Below are 20,702 nucleotides of genomic sequence, written 5' to 3' on the forward strand. Positions count from 1 at the left end.
AAATAAATAATAATAATAGCAAAAATTAAAGCTCAATACTTTTAATAAACCTAAAATTCTCAGTGAAACCCGTATGAGGTTCGGATAGCCAAGAACTGTAGGAAGACTAGAATCTGGCATTGTCAAAGGCATATGTCAGTGCATGGTGATCCTAATAAGTGTCACTGCTCTTGAGTTACATCTGCAACTCCCAATATACTGAATTGTAATTTCATTTTTTAAAAATCTCAAAAAAACAGTAATGGATTTTCAGCCGTTCCTTATGCTGTAGTTCTCACATATTCTGCATGATTAAAAAAGAATGGGAGACTCTCTTAATCTTTTTCATGACAGTAAGGTATGAGATGGACTCTGAATCTAATGAGCTAAGTGCTTATGGGATTATAAAATGTTTAATAATTGGTTTCACATTTATTTTGCAATAAGCTATTCTCTTTAGGAATGCCTATTTGCTCTACACAAGTTACTAAAAAAGACTTAGAACCTTGTCTGTATTTAAAACATTGTTGAGAGAGATAAAAAAAAAATACTAGGAAAAAAATACAGCTACATACAATTTAATACTTTATTTAGTATCCCATTAATATGGTGTTCATCAGAAATCAGCAGGAGGAATTCATCTCCAAAAACTGCAGCAAAATTACTGAATCTAATTACTGCACATAGCACACTGCCTGTCAGCTTTTACAGTGTACTCAGCTACCCCTTGGGGTAAAAGAGCTATAGCATAAAAAAGGAATAGCTCAAGTCTCAAACGCTTATCTCTTGATAAATGCAAATGTTTTTTTCTATGGATGAATTGAGTATGAACACCAGATGTTTTTATGCACACATTTCCTACATTTTTAATTTTGAGGCAAAGTACAATATAAGACAAGAAATGCTTTGTTTCCAGCATGTTGAAATCTCACATCTGATTTTCAAAAAAAAAGCAGTAAAATTTTTAGACAATTAAATATATTCAATTTTTCTAATAGAATCATAGAATCATTAAGGTTGGAAAAGACCTCAAAGATCATCTGGTCCAATCATCCCCTTACCATCAGTATCACCCAATAAACCATATCCTTAAGCACAACATCCAACCTTTACTTAACCACCCCCAGGAACAGTGACTCGACTACCTCCCTGGAAAACCCATTCCAATGCATGACTACTCTTTCTGAAAAGAAATGTCTCCACTTTTCCAACCTAACACACATACAAACACACACACACACACCGCTACTTGACCCAGCATTTAGCCATGTTGAGTCTCCTAATACTTAAGGAAAAAATAAAAATTAAAATTATAAATAAATAAATAAATAAATAAAACACTAAGGCCAACATGACAGAATTTTCAAAATAACTTTAACACCTGACATTAATACTTTTTGCAATCTGGCTATTTCTTTGGACCCCTTCAACTGTTTTAAAAAGCTGCCCATTCATATATGCAATTTCTGTCTCTTGGGGGTTCAGAACCAAAGATAGGCCTGACTGAAATTTAGTACAGTTGAGCAGAATCTTAGTTGCTTCTGAACCGAGGGAATTCATCTCCAGCACTTTAGAGTTAACATCAGAATTTCATTCCCCTGTCAGAGGCAGGACTAATTTTCTCAAGTTTTTGTGAGACATTAAGAGATACTAATTTTAGCTGACGTCGGATTCCTATTAATTTCTGACTTTCTAGGATAATGTTAAGACATTATTGACTCTGAAGAATTATTTGTCTGCATACCATGTTGTGTACTGCAGCACTTATTACATACAAGAGAATTTGAGGAGTAGTAATAGCCTGATATGTATAGGACCTCAAAATTAATGACATCCTTGCACAGAATTAAAAACAGCACATTTGTTATATTACCCTAAGCCTCCATTGATATTTCCAAAATGATTTAAAAAATATAAAACCACTCAAGAAATAATTTTTAAATGCCTAGCTGTCTTGCTAATGTCTGCATTAAATTCACAGCAACAGATTTTACATTGTCTTCCATACTTAAACATTGCACATACAACCATTAAAACATAACTTTTCCCCCATTTAAAATACACTCCAAAAATCTGTAAGACTTAACTGGAATTTAACATTTTCACTCTTCTTTATGATTACCATGTGTTTTCCTTATATTTCTACTTGTATGAGTGTTTATGTAAGGTGAGAAACCTTGAAATTTTAAGATTGTTATAATTACAAACTTTCAATAATATAACAGAATATAAGATAAAAGCCACTTGAAGCTCTTTATAGCCTGAGGGACTATGTTGATTCCTTTCTGCACTCATTTCTCAGAGCATTAAAAATGCATTATTGGGAGTGCTCAGATAACTGCTTGCATGTCTATTTATTCAACTCTAAAATTGTTTATGTTAGAATTATGGACTTGGTTTTCTATTCAGACAGTTAGTTAGTTTGTCTGCTTGCTGAGTCTTGAAGCTATTTTAGTTCAAATTATATTAGAGAATCACATACAAAAGGATTCTTTGTTCACAGCCTATCCTACAAAATAGAGAGGGCTTCAGAGGCATCCATAGCTCCAGAGCCCAGTAAATTAGGTCTTGACTAGAAAAATAAAAGTGATAAAAATCGTCATATGTAAGAGAGTGGATTGGATGTGCTGTATTCCACTAAGAGCAAGGAAAGAATATTCTAAGTTGAAAGTGTGTTTAATTTACATACTTTTTTTTCAAAACAAACAAACAAAAATAACCACTAACTACAAAACACATGTTCTTAAATAATAGGATCAAAGATTTTAAAAGTCTGTTTTATACTTTTTCTGTGGCCCACTTTCCCATGACCAAAAGGAGAGAAGGAGGAGAGAAGGAAGACAGACTAGAAATCTCCATAAAATTTACATTGTCCTGGTGGCTATCCATTTTTGTACAGATATGAAAAATGTTAAGGAGAGTGGCTCCAGAGCATCTAAATTTTGCAGCACCCTTAGCATTACTGATATATGCTTATTGTTGTACAGCAGTACATTCAGAAAACAGGATGCATTTGCAGAGAGTTTTCCAGAGTACACTGGTTTTTCTCTGTTCTTTCTCTGCTTCTATCCTTTTACAGAAGGCTGAAAATTAATTTCCAGTGAATATATCTGTTGAAGCAATCACTGAAAAATAACCTTAGATGGTCAGTGCCATGAAAATCCTGGTATCATCAAAATGTTACCTTTTGACCATTGTTTTTTAAAGCATCATAACTGATATCCTTTTAAATGTTATTTACAGAGTGGAACATATTTTGTTTGTTTCCTGTAGATGTCTTACTAGCTGTGTCATTTTCCCTAATACTTATATTTAGCTAGATGATGCATACAAAGAAAAATAAAGTAATAAAGTTAGTTTTATATACAGTTTTGACAGTTTGTTTTACATGGAACATTACTCTTCTGTTTTAGTAGATGCTGTATACAGTGGATTGTTGTTAGCAAAATTCATTAACCCTTAATATTGCCGTGAGAAATAGGATGTAGTTTTAGTCACATCTACGTAGTACTGTTTGTAAATTCTACATTGTTTTAGAGGTATCCCCTTCAGATTTGCATTTTACATTTGTTCAGAGTTAATTTGCATGTAGGAGACTGTAGACATACAATTTTTTTAATTCCAGTAAATAATGTTTAAATTTCTACTTTCTTCTATTCATTATTCCCACGGGTAAGAATCTATTTTAAGTTATATTTCAGGGCTCATTACAAAGGCATTCTGTTTAGAACACCTTGAAGTTCTTTAAAAGATCAGATCTCTGCATTTGATTTGTATATTCGCAAAAAAGGAAGTAGGAATTAAGTCTTACTAGAAATATTGAAAAAATAATAGTGTACTGAAAATATATCAGGTGCAGACAGGATGAGAGAGGTGACTCTTCCCCGCCTGCTCTTGTGAGATACCACCTAGAGCACTGTATTCAGCTCTGGGGCCCTCAGCATGAGAAGGACATGGAAGTATTAAAGTCCAGAGGAGGGCCATGAGGATGATCAAAGGGCTGGAGCACCTCTCTCCTAGGAAGAGAAGCTGAGGGAGTTGGGATTGTTTAGCCTGGAGAAAAGAAGGCTTCAGGGAGACTTACAGTGGCCTTCCAGTGCCTAAAGGGGGCCTAGAGGTAAGCTGTGGAGGCACTCTGTCAGGGTCCTAGTGATAGGACAAGGAGTAATGGTTTTAAACCAAAAGAGGGTAGATTTAAATTAGATGTAAGGAAGAAAGTCTTTACTATGAATGTGATGAGGCACTGGAAAAGGTTGCCTGGAGAAGTTGCAGATGCTCCATCCATGTAAGTATTCAAAGCCAGATTGGACGAAGCATTGAGCTGCCTGGTCTAGTGGGAGGTGTCCCTGCCCATGGCAGAGGGGGTGGAATTAGATGATCTTTAAAGTCCCATTCAACACAAACTATTCCATAATTCTATGATTCTATGAGCTAGAGGCTGTAACACAGCACCCATATTTAAAACAAGGTAAATGAAAATGTGAATCTTAAACTATTTAGTTGTACTAGTTAAATGATTACAGTGTGCATATGTAAAGATGACAGTACAAGCATAAATTTACTGAGGCCCAATTTCCTTCTTTGCCAGAATAGAATAACTAGCTTATTGGGTGGAAGGAATGACAACTAGGAATATTCTTCATTTCAGTAATATTTTGATGGGATGCTATCATTTTAAATTCTTATATGTGATTAGAATTTTATTCTAATAATAGAGAAATATATTCTAGAAGAATCTGTGATGAAGTATATGAACTATTAGTTACAAAAATTGCTAAGTAATTATCAAGCATTCATTTTTGTTGTTTGGGCCATACGTATACCTAAAGGTTCTGGGTACCTTGACTAGCCTCATCTGGGATCTCCACCCAGGCAGCCTCTTACCAAGAGATGGATGTAAGCTCAGAACTTTTGCCTTGATCCTTGCCTGATCTCCAGAGTGTGAATGCTGTGCTCTACCACTTACCTTATTGTTTTGACTTGACTTTGGACCTGTCTTGTAACTGCAAACATGTCTAGTGGCTGCTGGACTGTGGTTGACTATAGTTACCTTCACTGGACCTGCTCTGTTCACCCTGCACCGGTACTGTGGGACTGTGCTCTGTGTCAGTGAAGTCTCCCTTGTCCTCCCAAACTCATGCCATTTGCTCTCTGATGATCAAAAATAAAAATAAAACACTGAAAGAGGCTGCCCAGAGAAGCTGTGAAGTTTCCAGTGTTAAAAGTTGCCCAGACTGAACTGGAAAAAAAAAAAAAAAAAAAAACAGAAACAGGTAGCCTGGTTTGATATCACAGCTAACCCTCCTTTGGGGGTTTAGACAAGAAGCATTGTGATGTCCTAACCAATCAGAGTTATGCTATGAACATATGACCAGCAGCTTTACATATCATTAGTGTTGTGGTTTAACCCAGCTAAGCACCACACAGCCATTCACTGATTCTCTCTCCCTTCTCCCTCTCTGGTATGGGGAAGAGAATCAGAAAAATGAATCCTTTGGGTTGAGATAAAGACAGTTTATTAGGACAGAAAATAAATGAAAATAATAATAATGTTTATAGTACTACTAATAATAATGTGCACAGAACAAGCGATGCACAATGCTGACCTCCAGCTGACTAATGCCCAGCCTATCCCCAAGCAGCCAGTCCCACCATCCCAGCCAGCCACCCCATATTAATTATTCAGCATGATGTCAGATAGTATGGAATACCCCTTTGGCCAGTTTGGGATCTGTCTTGGATCTGTCTCCTCTCAGCTCCTGCTGCACCCCCAGCTTGCCCACTGGCAGGACGGAGCAAAAAGCTGAAGAGTCCCTGGCTTAGTGTAAACACTGCTCTGCAACAATTAAAACATCAGCATGTTATCAACATTATTCTCATCCTAAATCCAAAACACAGCACCATATGAGCTACCAGGAGGACAATTAACTCTATCCTAGCTGACACCAGGACATTGTTTAGCTGAGTTACACTAAACCTGGTCAAGGATTCCCCCCTGTTATTAAAAAAAAAAAAAAAAAAAAAAAAAAAAGAGGACTTCAACACACTCTTCTGTTTGGGCTTTCTCATTCATACTCATGCTTTACTCTCTTCCTTTCTTTTTGGTCACTGCTGCTAAGAAAAAACTTTCAAAAAGACTTTCTCTATCAAAAGTAAAAATAGACCATTATAGACCATTTCTTTATACAGCTGCTTAACCTGCTTTTGTCTTAAATGGAATTTTGATCAAAAATAATATGTATTGGATATGTCTCACATCTGTTCAGAGGGGGAAATCATTTTGGTGGGAGAAGGATATAATTCATGTTTCTTTCCTCACATTAAGGAAGCCCTTACTAATATGATATAGTGAATTATCAGAGTTGCATTAAATAATATGTTAGAAATGAATTGATGATAGACTCTTATGACTCTGGGATTCCACAGTTCCAGAGGTGATCTCTGTGGCATCATGAACTGGAAGTGCATGCAAACTATATACAGTGACTGTAACAAGTTAATTTATTATATGTTTCTCTAGGATGAAGGCCCATTCTGTGATGACCTCCTGGTCTGCTTCTCCAAAATGTCAGTGATTTGGACGATAAGAATTTAGAGAAAACATGTTGTAGTACTTCCATATTCCTTCTGCGTGTGGTGACAATTTGATCAAACCTGCCAAAAAATAAAACTTGACTTGGAAATATATGAGTTGTTTATGTTCCAGGCATAACTATTCAAATTTGGCCAATTCTATAATTGAAATGGTCTCATCTGATCAGAGAGAAAAAAAATGCTCTAGCAAGGTGTAATTTTCCAGTTTTATTTCTCTTTTTACTATAATGTCTTATGCTTACATTTTGTGATCAAACTATTAATTGCAAGTAAATACAGGTAGCAATAAAAAAAAAAAAAAAAAAAAAAGATAATAAGATATCAAATATATCTGTTTCCTCCTCAAAATTCATCCTTTCTCATTGAGAAAAATGAAGTTAAATTTAGCCTCATTTTTAGAAAAATGTCAGAATATTTTTAGTTGTTTAGAATTCTTCTCAGTAGAAGTTCGACTGTTACCAAAACAAATAGTGTTTTGTTTTGTTTTTTGTTTGTTTCTTGCTTAGATCTTATTTTTCAAAATAATTAAGTAATGTATCTATATCAATATGTACCTAATCCATATCTATATGATACTTCCTTAAGTAAGGCAGTAGATTTTCCTAAAATTTCCAACACCTAATGTTCTTGAAAAGCGAATCTCAAGGATGAAAAAAAAAAGTTAAACAGTTCTAAATGTTTATACTGTGCATAATAATTTGTGCTGGGAATTGTAAATTAACTCTTGATAGAGTAGACGTGCAGAAAAGTATCATAATTCCATTTCTGACTCTTGTGAAAATTTGTCACTACTTGCTAGAATTGCCAATTTTTACTACCATCATGATTACATTGAAATAATCTCTCATTAGGCCTCCTGGCATTCATTATTCTCAGTGTATCATGTTCAAGCTGTGGCTCTCTAAGCTTTTGTCATGGCCATGACATAACTATTATGATTTAGAGGGTACAGACACTTCTGAATATAATGCTTGGTGGCTTTCACATGTTTTCATTACTAAATATTTGGAAGACTTTGATTGAACAAGATGGGTAAGTTTGACATGTTTATTGATACACATCAGATGTAATGATCTTGACCTTCAGATTCATAACTAAGATTTCTTTCAGATGCCAGATTTTTTCTTTATCAAACTTAGCTACTGTGACTGTGTGGATTTGCAGATGTTTCAATCCATTTGACCTTTTGATCAGAGAGGATAATTGTGCAGTAGAATGCTTCTATTTTAGTTTTTAAGGTACTGTAAAAAAAATATGCAAAAGATATATGACTTTCATGTATTTTAGGAACTTACAAAACTGAAGCTTCTAATTCTTCTCTTCCTAAAGACAGCTATTATAGCTAGTAGGTGTACAGTTCAAATTAAGGTGATCTTAATGCCATATATAACAATCTGCACAATATTTTCACATTTTCTATTACATTCAAAGATAAATACAATTCAAAGATAAATTCTTAAATGAATTATTTAAAAATATTTAAAGTAGCAAAAGCAATGAAAATCTATTATGAAATTGAAAAAATACTCAGGAAACTCAGGAAGCAGGTAACTAACAGTTAGTCAGTTAGTTAACAGTTAACAGTTAGTTAAATTGGGAGCTTAAAATTTTTCCCACAAAAATGTTTGATTGATTTTTTTCAGAAAAATTGAAATGTGGAATTAAATTGAGATGTGGTAAGATAGTCTTTGAAATGTCCAGACAGGTATCTAGTTGAAGGAACATTAAATAACATACAGTATAGAATAACATACAGTATAGAATACTATTATAGATTAATACATCATTATTTTGTTTCTTATAGTTGCCACCTATTACCTATATATCACAAAAATATTAAGAAACAGCACTGTTTTTAAGCAGTGAAAAGTTACTGGTCCTTAGAGGAATTCACTTAGAGGATCATAGTTCTCTTGTAATATGAAATTATCAGATATGTATAAATGTTTGGAAAGATTTTTCATTAGTTTAACAAACATGCCTGAAACTAACAAGTTATAATTAATTAATTTTTAATAAACTCATATAATTCTTAATAATAAATAAAAAAAATTACAATGTACAGCAAAGCAACTGCTTTATAAAACTTAACAGATATGTGCATGCAATAAAGTGTTTTCAAAATCATGTGCAAAATCAACTGTGCCCGTTCTCTGTCACCTGCACAGAAGTGTTTCCTGATGTTAGAAGGAACCTCCTCTGTTCTAGTCTGTGCCCATTGCCTCCTGTCCTGGCACTGGGCACCACCATAAAGAGCTTGGCTCCATCCTCTTTGCATCCTCTCTTCAGGTATTTATATAAATGGATGAGATCCCACCTCAGCCTTCTCTTCTCCAGACTGAACAATCTCATCTCTCTCAGCCTTTCCTCACAGGAAAGATGCACCAGACACTTGATCACCTTTGTGGCCCTACATTGGACTCTCTCCAGTATGGAGACACAGAAACTGAAGACACTACTCCAGGTGCAGCCTCACCAAAGCTGAATAGACTATTAGTAAGTTATAAACAAATTAGTAATTATTACTAGTAATTATACTATACTAGTAATTATACTATACTAGTAATTATACTATAAATGCTATGTATATAAAGTATAATAAGTATAATAATAAAGTATAATAAGTATATAAATACTTACCTGGCACAGAAACACCATGATCAGGCAGGTGGTTTTCCTAGGGTAAGGATCATCCCCTGCATTCCGGGTGTGCTGAGCCCTGTGATTTTCCCAAATGCAGGAAACTCCACTGCATAATTTGTGTTAGCGGGGGACTGCATTATGTTACAAAGCTGGTGAAGGGCCTGGAACACAAGTCCTATAAGGAGTGGCTGAGGGAACTGGGGTTGTTTAGCCTGGAGAAGAGGAGGCTCAGGGGAGACCTTATTGCTCTCTAGAACCGCCTACAAAGGAAGGTATGGGGAGCTGGGGGTCGGCCTCTTCTCACGGAAAACTAGTGACATGACTAGAGGGAATGGTCTCATATTGCATCAGGGGAGGTTTAGGTTGGAAATTAGGAGACATTTATTCTCAGAAAGAGTAGGCATGCATTGGAACGCATTGTCCAGGGAGGGGGTAGAGTCACCATCCCTGGGGATGGTTGAGGACCTGGTGCTTAGGGACATGGTTTATTGGGTGACATTGGTGGTAGGGAGATGGTTGGACCATATGATCTTTGAGGTCTTTTCCAACCTTAATAATTCTATGATTCTATTATTTATTAGTAAATTATATCCCTTTTTTTGTGTGTGATGCTCTCCACTGCATGCCTGAAATACTGTATCTAAATCTAGCTGTTCTGTAAGTGTAACATAAATATTACTTCAAATTAAAAAAAAAAAAAAAAAAAAAAAGTAAAATAAAAAAAATAAAGTTTATTTGTTTACCTTATGTCCAAGTTGTATATGCACTTCAAAAGCACTGAAAATAAGTAACTGCTGGATCTCTTTTGAAAATACAAATATGCATGCTAATAATGATTGCAAGTTTCCTGCAAGAATCATGGAGATTAGGATGTCTAAAAAAACTTTTAACTCCATAAAGTTACCCTTACTGAGCACTGATCGATATAGTGCCTTTTGATAGAAAGTCAAACATCAACATTTTTAAGAAAAAGTAAAACTTAAAAGAAATAGAAGCAAGATCATGCAATAAATTTAAAAAGAAATTGCAAGTTAAAAATCCTTGCACAATTTTTACTTCTGCACTTTAGGGCACATACTATAATTTTCCACAGGATTATTATATGTATAGTCACATTTATGGATACAAAATTGCTAGAAAAGCTCATCATCCTGATGTGGTTGTATTTTTTGCTGCTGTGTTGACCAAGTTATTTTTATCATCATGCGTCATCTGTTTCCCAGGCTCATCAGAGCATATTCACCTCAAAAAATGTTATCTGCCATTCTACTGACATGGGAATTGCTGATACACTTCATTGTTCATGCCCTCCTCCTCTTTTTGTGATATTTTACACTAAAGATCTTAATTTCTAAGGCATTGAAGCACTTTGTGATGCACTGTGTGTCAGTATGTCCCTTTCTAGATGAGATATTTATTAAATGGCTCACTGTAATCAGAGCTGGATGGATCTGATGGGTCAGGAGATCTTTTTGAGTGCTATAGTCCTAAAAGTAAATGTAATTACATAAGGTGGGAAGTAGCAAAAGGTATTTAATTACTAAATCACATAACCTATTATTCATGAAGACAGTGACGCATCATGAATAAGGCAGTGGAGCACATTGCTTTTATCCTCTCTTTTCAGTAAGCAAGGGCATCTGCATCATTCCTCTGTAGGCTGTTTATCCCGTCAATGGGGATTGCTCTCATGAATGTAGTACAAATGAGATTTTTACTTACTCTTCGGAACAAGACTGTGCTCTAAAATACATTTCCATACTTGTTGAAGCAAGCATTTACATTCTTCTTAAGCACTTTTTTTTTCTGAAACTGATGTTTTAGGTTTATTAAAAGGCATCCTCTTCTGATGTTTGTTTGTTTGTTTGTTTGTTTGTTTGTTTTTGTTTTGTTTTGTTTTTTCATTCAGGCTATCTCCACTGTGCTGGGGTTACAGGCTGATGACTGCCTAGGTCTTGGCCTGGAGTTAAGCTAGTTCAATTGGACATGGAAAACTACCGGACCTGAGAAACTCCTGTACATAATAACATGGATGCACGAGAAACCAAAAAAATGTTACAGAAGTGCTATGAGGGATAGGTGGATTTCACAGGTGGTTCAGGTGCAGATATGCAAGAAACAGTCAGACTTCACAAAAGAAGAGTACAGAAGGCTTTTGGGAAGAAGCATCTTTCAAGGCTTAGGAAATCTTGGAAGCCATATCAGCAATACCATATGTGTTGAAATCACAGGCATAACAGTATCAGAAATATCAGAAATATCAAATTCAGGTACAGATGTACCAAAAACAGGACTGGGGAGGGGGAGGGGGAGAGAGGGTGTTTATTTGTTAGGGGATAGGCTAGTAGAAAGGAAATAAATAAATAAATAAATAGGAGAGGAAAAGGGAATAGAAAGTATCAGCAGAGAATGTGATTGGAGCTATCTAGGTAGACTAGCCAGGCCATCTTGGTGCTTGATTACCATAGCTGGGCATGATGGCAAAGCAGTTCTTACCCCAGAAAATATTCTGAGCCTGCCTCTATCCTTAGGTGAACTTAGGTAGTCCAGCTGCCTTCACATACTATCAAGAGAATGCCCAGGATGGACAGATCAAGCCTCCTAGTGTGAACTTACCAGGACCCCTTCTGGGCCTCATCTCCACAGCTTCCCAGAACACTGCCAGCCTGACTGTAAGAGATACATGATTAAAAGCCTGGAACAAAATATGGGGGAGAAGTATTATCATGTGGCCTTAGAGCAGTTTCAGATGGGCACACTTTTGCAAGTAAGAAGATACTAACATTGGGTCAGCTCCTAGAGAGCCAGAATGGGAAGATGGGAAATCTACTTGATATTATGTATTTAAACCTGTCTTCAAATCCTTTCTGGTAGTTTGCAATCCAAGCACAGTGAAAAATTTTCAGACTTCACAAAGAAGTTTCTAAACAATGTCACTGAGTTTCAGACTATCGATTCATTATTTTCAAGAAGGATTTATTGAAAGCACTAGTCTATTTTACAGTAGTCTATACATTGGACAGATCCACAGATTTGAGATGAGATCTTTTATTTCTTATTCCTTGCAGTCTCCTCTTCTGCCTAACAAAAGTATTAAAATGAGCATGAAGCTTTTCTCTCTTGATAGTCTGTTAAGGTTTTATCCAAATGTCAATGGTTCAGTAATGAATGAATGAATGAACATAATGAATGAAATGGTTCACTAGAGAAGACATACAGTAACAAACCATTAAAAAAAAAAAAAAAAAAAAAAAAAAAGATAGAAGGTGAAAATGTATTAAAATATCTTTTTTTTTGAAGATGAAGTTAAAACAAACAAGAACTAATATTATGTAAGTGTATTGAAAATACAAGCTTACAAATTCTAAACATTATAAATGGTTCATTCCAGTAAACTATGGTTGAGGCAAATGCTTAAAAAGAATTGTCTCATCTGTCCACTAATGAAAGCAAACATCAAGGTAAATTAGATTTTTTTGTGTGTTTTCCAGTGTAATGGCCAAATGCAGCCGGGCTGCTTTTAATCTGACTGCTCTGAAAGCATTGCAAGTAACATAGTTGGATGCAAGCAGGACTAATGTAGCTGGTGTCTAGCCTGAAGTCAGTGGAGCGTGTCTGTCCTTCTCCAGGGCCAGATGTCAAAACAGGAAAACATTTTGTGAACAGGTGAAGGTAAAATGCAATAATCTGTTCTCAGGGTAGCAGTATCAGGGACAGGGACATGGCATGATTTCTGAAGTGAGGAATATTTTTACTTAGATATCATACTCCGCTTTCCAGTGCCAACTCTAAGTATCTTTTTCCACGGAGTCCTTTATGGTTGCCTGAGTATGAAATGAATATAGTCATTTTTCAGCAGTCTCATTCAGTTTCATGATGATCTGGATAACACACCTAATTAATTAACTTCAGAAATAAGGTATAATTCTCTGAGTAATTATTTAATTTCTGCCCACACAAACTGACTTTAGCTAACATCGTACATGTTTTCCTACAAAGTTAGCTGTGCTTCAGATAAACAATATTCACTTATGCACTGCACGGCCTCTTTGTTTCCCTTCCTACACATATTGAAATAGAGTTTAAATAGTATTGGATCAATCTTCACAGAATACATCTGGTAGAACGGGCATGTAAGTACACAGCATATAAATAATATGGAGACAATTCTGTCAAATACAGGTTGATACCTTTGCTGCATATATTGGAGAAGATGATTACAGTGATTTAATTAATACATGAAATCATTTCTTTGCACCTATTCTGTTACATTTCCTTTTTTAACACTGACACTTAAAATTTATACTGTACATTTTAGCAGGGTTTCTTTGGAACAATAGGATGTAATAGAGCAGAACACGATGAAAACAACTGTGCTACCTCTACCATTTACAAACAGTGAAACCTTTACAAATGCTATTCTAATTACATGACCAAGGGACCTTTATGTATTTTCAATATTGCTGCCTGAATTGGAAAGCAATCATTCGTAGTAGTAATCAATCTGCTTCAATGCTTCCTTATGTTTCTAGCTTCTCATAACAAGAATCTTCTTCTTTTATAATGCGAGAAAAAATTAAACTTTTCTCTATTTGCTTTGTAAATACTGTCTTTACTTGGAACACAGGTACCAAATACTGATATTGATACCAATATCAGTGTTTGGAGATATATAAAAACTTCACTTATCATTTCTTATTCGGTTTTGTTTGGCTGCTTGCTGAGGAATGGATTGTCTTTTTTTCTTTTTTTCCCTGAGCCTATTTTTAAGAAACAAATTTATGTCGTCTTTTCAAAGGAAAAAACTTATGTCATGATCTCTCCCTGGACTGATGTGCTAACTCTTCTACTTGTGCTGGTAAACAAAACACATATACATGGAAATTTTTTTTTCCAATGTTCTTCGGTTGTCCCAGTGAGAAGACTGTAAAATACATTTTTATCTTCTTCTTCCCTTTTCTTTCCAATTTATTTTGTCTCATAATATATATCAGTCTTTCAAAGACAGAACATTTTGCAAGGCAAAGATATGCCATCAGCAGATTAACAAGGATTATTATATATATATGAAAAAAAATTAAAAAGTGTGTATGTCTTACATGTAAATGCATGATTTATATCAAGAGTTACAGTAAAATTCTAGAGAGTCCATTACTTTACCTTTCACTGAAGTGAGCATAACATAGTATTCAGCTCTTCACTGGGGTTTGTTTGTGAATAGAACTGTAGAATTTCAAGATTTTTTATTTACTGCTGAATGTTTGCTTTATTTGGTATTTTCCCACAAGTAAATAGTCTCCAGAAGTTAATCATACCTTGGGTTTCAGCTCTAATTAGGATAATTTAGAAAAATCTAAAGCATCAGTGTGCCCCACTGGAGTAAAAACATTCTTCCAGATGAACTTCTCCTAAAGGTTTTCTAGCAGAATACTAACAAGAGAGTATTAGGATATCTGGGGAGTATTTTCTCTGTGTCAGATGGAATAACGAGTCAGAAAAAAGGTTACTTTAGGGAAAAATGTGTCTCAACTTTTCACACAGCATGCTGTTGCCAATTAGCATTCCCATTCTTCTCCAGTATTGTCAAGAGATTTTTTCAAACCTACTGTCAGTAGGTTTTCAAATGTATTAGAAAAGTAGAATAAAACTTTCACATGTATATACTGAATTGATTTATTCAAAATTTTCACAATTTATCTGTTCTAATCTCCTTAATTATTTTGTCATCTCTTTTGAATTCTAAATTTATTTATGCAAAGTTTCATGATAAAATGTGTTAATTTATAAGTTTCCACTTTTTTTTTTTTTTCTCTTTGATAAACCAATTTAATTCAGAGCATATATGCTTACAAAGCCCTAACTCCAGAATGGCGACACTAGCTAACATCTCGGAACTCGCAAGTTCTGTGTGCTAAGAAGCCTGAAACATCCCTTGTTTTGCCAACAGAAAATATGCTTGCACTAAACATTCCTGAAATAACTGAGAAAGGAGAGGACAGCAGTGGGAATAATTTTTTTTTTTTTCAAAAATCAAGTTAATTACTTTTTTAAAACCTTCAAATTTTCAAATGAATTCAATAAACTTGGTACCTTTTATTGGTTTTAATTATTGAAAATACAGGTAAAAGTGTATCTAAGTTTAATACTAACTGCATCTTAAATCACAAGTTTTCAACTTGACCATCCATAGGCATTTAGAAGAAAAAAAAATCCAGAAGGTGCCAGATGTTTTAAAGAGATCTTTATATTTAAAACAAATAAAAGTTTCTAAGCACAGCTTTGGTAACAAAAAGTCTGTACTTGTGTAAACATATATTTTTTTTGTTGATAAAACATTATATATTTCAATTGAGACAAAAAGATGGGGAACTGTACATGAAATTGTAAATCTAATTTCCCTTGTCCGTATTTAATGTTAAAAATATTTTTTTAAAAAATGTAGTTTTCTAAATACTTTAGCTAGGACAGGTTGAAAAGAACAATTAACAGAACAGCTTGCTTCTTGAATTAGATAAAGTCACTATGCTTTTGATACCTTCCTCCAGTCTAAGCCACTTCCATGAAGAACTGAAATAGAGAGAGCTAATGAATCTTGAAAAAAATAATTTTGATAATTATGTAAGATATGTTAATACAGTTCCTTAACATGTTGGATGATTACTCTCATAGGATTCTACTGGGATGCTGTGTTGCTTTGACCTCAAATATAGCAATTACCCTCTTTCTTACTTTTTTCTTTCTGGTAATTGATTAGATGAGAAAATGGATATTTCTTTGATTGCTATCAGCCATGGATCTCAGAACGTAATTCCAAATACAGGGGAATAAATGGAAGGTAGCATTATCATTTATTGGCCAAAGGGGACGAGGGGATGGGAGTGTAAATAAATAAATAAATAAATGTTTATTTAGAATAAGGATATAAGATCTAAGATATAAAGATATAAACTCTAAGCTATTTCAGAAATAAATGAATAATTCAATCATTCTTTGGAGGTTTCTGCTTTGTTTCTGAGATGTAAAGGTAGTCTCAAGTACAAGGTTAATCTTGGTGCTTAAGTAAAGGTCAGTGAGATGGATCCAATTCTAAATCAGTGAATGTAAACCACTGATCCCAATGTTCTTTAGCTGGCTTCATTGCATTTGAAGTTGACAAACAGAACAGTATTTGTATACCACGTTACAATTTTCTGATCATTATGGTTGCTATGGAAACTTAGCTCAATTTTTATCAATATGAACTCAAATAATTGAATTGTGGTTAAGCACAGTAGGAGACATAAGAGCTCGCACCACATCCTTATATTTCAAAGCAAGCAACTATGCATGCCAGAACAGGACCTTAGGGTACACCCATTGCTTGCATCAAGGTACAGCTGAACAGGAGTAAAGGCTAAAAAGGTGATGAATCTCAGTTGGTACATGCTATCACAGTGAAGTACTGTGATGCCTTCTTTTGCCCACTGTGCTTCACTGCAGGGTGAAAATCATACTTCTGAAGCCTTGTGATTTGCTGTAGGTACCCAGATACAGTTGCACTGTTAACCATTGTTCCATCTCAGTAACAGCCTTGCCCCTAAATGTAATGTTGACTGAATGTAATTTTGTGAGATTTAATTTACATAATTAGCTCTAATTATCAAATAAGTAAGTGCATAAATTCAATGTAAAAGAAATAAAAGAAATGTTAAACATTTGTAATATTTTGTATCTGTGAAAATGCACAACTTTTCAAGCTAGATGTAGAAGAATCCAGTGGAGTTAATTAATGATTTAGAACTGAATATAATCAGGAAAGAGTAATATCACTAACAATTAAAAAGCTTTTGGTTCTGCAGTAGTAGAATATGTTGTAAAGTTTCTCAAAGGAGCACAATAAAGACAAGAGATTATGATGTATTTGCCTTGGGATGATAATGTTTCCAGGTACAAAGGAATGAATACTTCAATACACAGCTCAGCTGTAGTACAGTGTTCAGTTATGGTCTTCTTACTTACAAAGGGAAACAACATATAAGGAGTAGACTCAGAAAGAGACAGTGTGAATCACTCAATGATATCTCCCTACATTTATGAAGAGTAAAAATGTATCAGTTTCAAACACAACAATGGATACCAGAAAAAAAAAAAAAAAAAAAAAAAAAAAAAAAAAAAAAAAAGGAGAGAAGAAAAGTCAGAAAATGGTAAATTCCTTTATCTTTTTTTTTTTTTTTTTTTTTTTTTTGGGAGGGGGGAGACCAAAAAGGTGCAGTTAATCTGGCACTACTGTATGTAATTCACTGGAATAATTCCTATAATTCCTTGCCACAGAATGGCTCTGGGACTAAGTTTTTTGTAGAAAGCGGTGATGTTTCCATGCTTGGTGAGTACTCATAATTAAATTTTAGGCAGAATTCTGAAGTTGAAAGTTTGCAAACTGACTCTTCAGGACCAAAGGTGCATTTATCAAATGCCAGTTTTTCCAGACTTTTTTTTCTATATATTTCACACTGGTCAATACCAAACACAGCTTTACTAGATTACAGTTGGTGGTATAGTTAGTTAGTAATAGTTTACAACCACTTCTCTAATTAACTCCTTTACTATCATCTCAAATCACAAAAATCCCTATGGTACTGTAATTATGTATTAAATTAATCTTCAACGATCACATGAAGAAAATAGATAAAAGAACACAGACAACATGATAGCATAAAACCTTTATTCTTAGGAAACCAGGATAAAAATAAACTCACATTATTATAACACCCAATAGACCTTCAGAGTTGCTTACAAGAAAGCTTCCATAATTACAGTACTATATTCCTAGGGCTGTTTGAAGATATATAATGGTTGTAACTGTTATTCTTGTCTGACTACGGGTAAAATTGTTGCATGTCACTCATACCTAATGGCTGTTTACCAATTATTATTGTTAAATATATGCTACAAACTGACAGTCACTGGAAGAAAATGAAGGGCAAGACAAAGCAAAAATCTCAGTATTCATTTAGGGACGTCTTCACTGAGATCTGTTGGTACACAACTCCAGTTTATTCAGCTGGGAACACGATGAGCCCTTATAAACTGTATAGGTGCAGTTCGACCCAAAAGAACTGAACCCTTGCAGGAAAGCTCTCATAAGAAAAGTCACTTGAAAATATTTAATGACATGGTCTTTTGAGAATCAAGCAAATACTTGATTCTGAAGTACATCAGGAAAGTTGAACCCTTTCTGGTCATTTAATGGAATACGAAACGTCATTAAAATAAACTACACTGCTCAAATTAATTTATTCACAGTCTGAAGTTGCTTACTTCAATGACTTCAATTTTTAAAATTCATCTTTGCTGCATTCTAATTGTTATTTTCAGTAAACAGATTGGCACTTATATAAAGTCAAAATAACATTTTCCTGTAAAAATAACCCATTCCAGTGGCATTATCAAGGTTATAACGTATGCAGCATTCAACAGAGTGAGTCACCTTTCTGGAAAGTTCTACATACTTGATTTAATTGTTTGCTATGAGAGATGAAAGCCCTGAGACAGCTCACCCAAATATGGATTTGTCTAGTGTTCTTGTAAAGGAACAGAAACCTCTACTGGAAGTTCAAATCTAAACTGAGTTGATGCATCACTCTCATGAACATTACAATTTGGGTCCCCAAACATTAAAGTATGCATTACTGTGTCTTAATCCTGAACTGTATGTTTTTGATTAAATACTGATTATTGATTATTGAGTTTTCAATCTCATATTTTCAGTAGGCATACCCATAACATACAAAAGCACCAGGTCCTGTTCTTCTTTATGTTTAACAAGAGACTCCTACTGTCATCAGGTGTACATGCCTGAGGTTTATGATCTGTTTTCTTTTGTCTTGCAATTGTCAAGCATAGAAAAACTGAGCTGTGAGGACATTAGTGGAAAGAAAAAGAAGAAAAAAAAAAAAAAGAGGAGAGGAGAGGAGAGGAGAGGAGAGGAGAGGAGAGGAGAGGAGAGGAGAGGAGAGGAGAGGAGAGGAGAGGAGAGGAGAGGAGAGGAGAGGAGAGGAGAGGAGAGGAGAGGAGAGGAGAGGAGAGGAGAGGAGAGGAGAGGAGAGGAGAGGAGAGGAGAGGAGAGGAGAGGAGAGGAGAGGAGAGGAGAGGAGAGGAGAAGAGAGGAGAGGAGAGGAGAATAAAAAGAAAGAAAAAGAAATAGTTAATCTAGTTAATCAAGTTCTCCATTTGCTTAAAATAGCATCAACCATTCTTATGTACTGATTTTATATTTTTTGCTGCTGTTGTTGTTTTTCATTCTTTTTAGTCCTGGAGCATGTCTGCTAGATTCAAAACTAAATTCTCTATCTTCTCTCAAAGAACCTGGTATATTGGCATTGCAACCTTACCTCTGTATAATGTTCTGTCTGTATCATCATATAGTGCTTTAGTTTCTCGCATAACAAATGACCAACAAACCAAAATATAGAACAAAGTTCTTTTACATCAGTGAAGAAGCCTTATTGTACCATAATTGATCCTCTGGGCAAAATCTAAAGATGATACAATATAGTTCAGTTGAACTGACATTTGAAACCAGACTTTAAAATTTGTCATTACATTGGTGTGCCTGATTACAGAGGAATTATATGTATTCTTGCATCTCACAACAACTTACACAGTTCAGATAGACTTTCTGAATGAGACTACTACTGCGAGAAAACAAGAGAGGAGATGCCACACCAGAAGTGGAGCAATTTTTCATGACTGCTTGTTTATCTATTTATTTATTTTAAATCGTATTTATTGCTTGTATGCATCCATTTGCTTCAATGGCATCTCAATGTTTTGTTTCTCTTAAAAGACCTTGGAGGGGAGATTTTCTTTTTGATGAAAGGCTGTTGAGAGCTTAGTGTTTTCATATCTTAAACCATTCCATGCTGAAAATATATGCCCTTTCCATCGCATGCCAGAAAGAAGACAATAAAACTGCCATAGTGAAATAGACTGCCAGGTAAGTAACTGTTTTCTAGTTCTTTAAGACAACTTGTAAAAAGAAAATGGGCAGTTTTTTATAACCGCAGTTGAAAGGCTTGATGTATTTATCTTGAAACCTGGAGGAATTTTTATATCATCAGTAAGTTCTGACCTATTGATCTGCCTTCCATCCGGTGACACCATTTATACTCATGCAGAGCACAATCAATGGTATAGAAAAAACCATATTTTTCCCATATTACAGTGATATTTTAAGCGACAGCACAGTCAAGGGAGATGGCTTCGATAATAAAAAATAAAAATATGTATTTAAATAAGAAAAGTGTTTTGGGGTTTAATAGCCTGACCATATTGATTATTTACCAGGGTTATTTGCCATACTTTACTGTCAGAGGAGTTGTCATCTCATCTCTGCAAAAGCTCCCCCCACCCTTTTTTTCAATTAACTATTTTCAGTTGGATAAGCAAACAAGCATTCTTAGGGTTTAGTATGATTTTGTGAGTTACAGTTTCCTATCCCAGGGTTC

This window comes from Netta rufina, assembly GCF_964035555.1.
Source record: "Netta rufina genome assembly, chromosome: 2".
Lineage (NCBI taxonomy): Eukaryota > Metazoa > Chordata > Aves > Anseriformes > Anatidae > Netta > Netta rufina.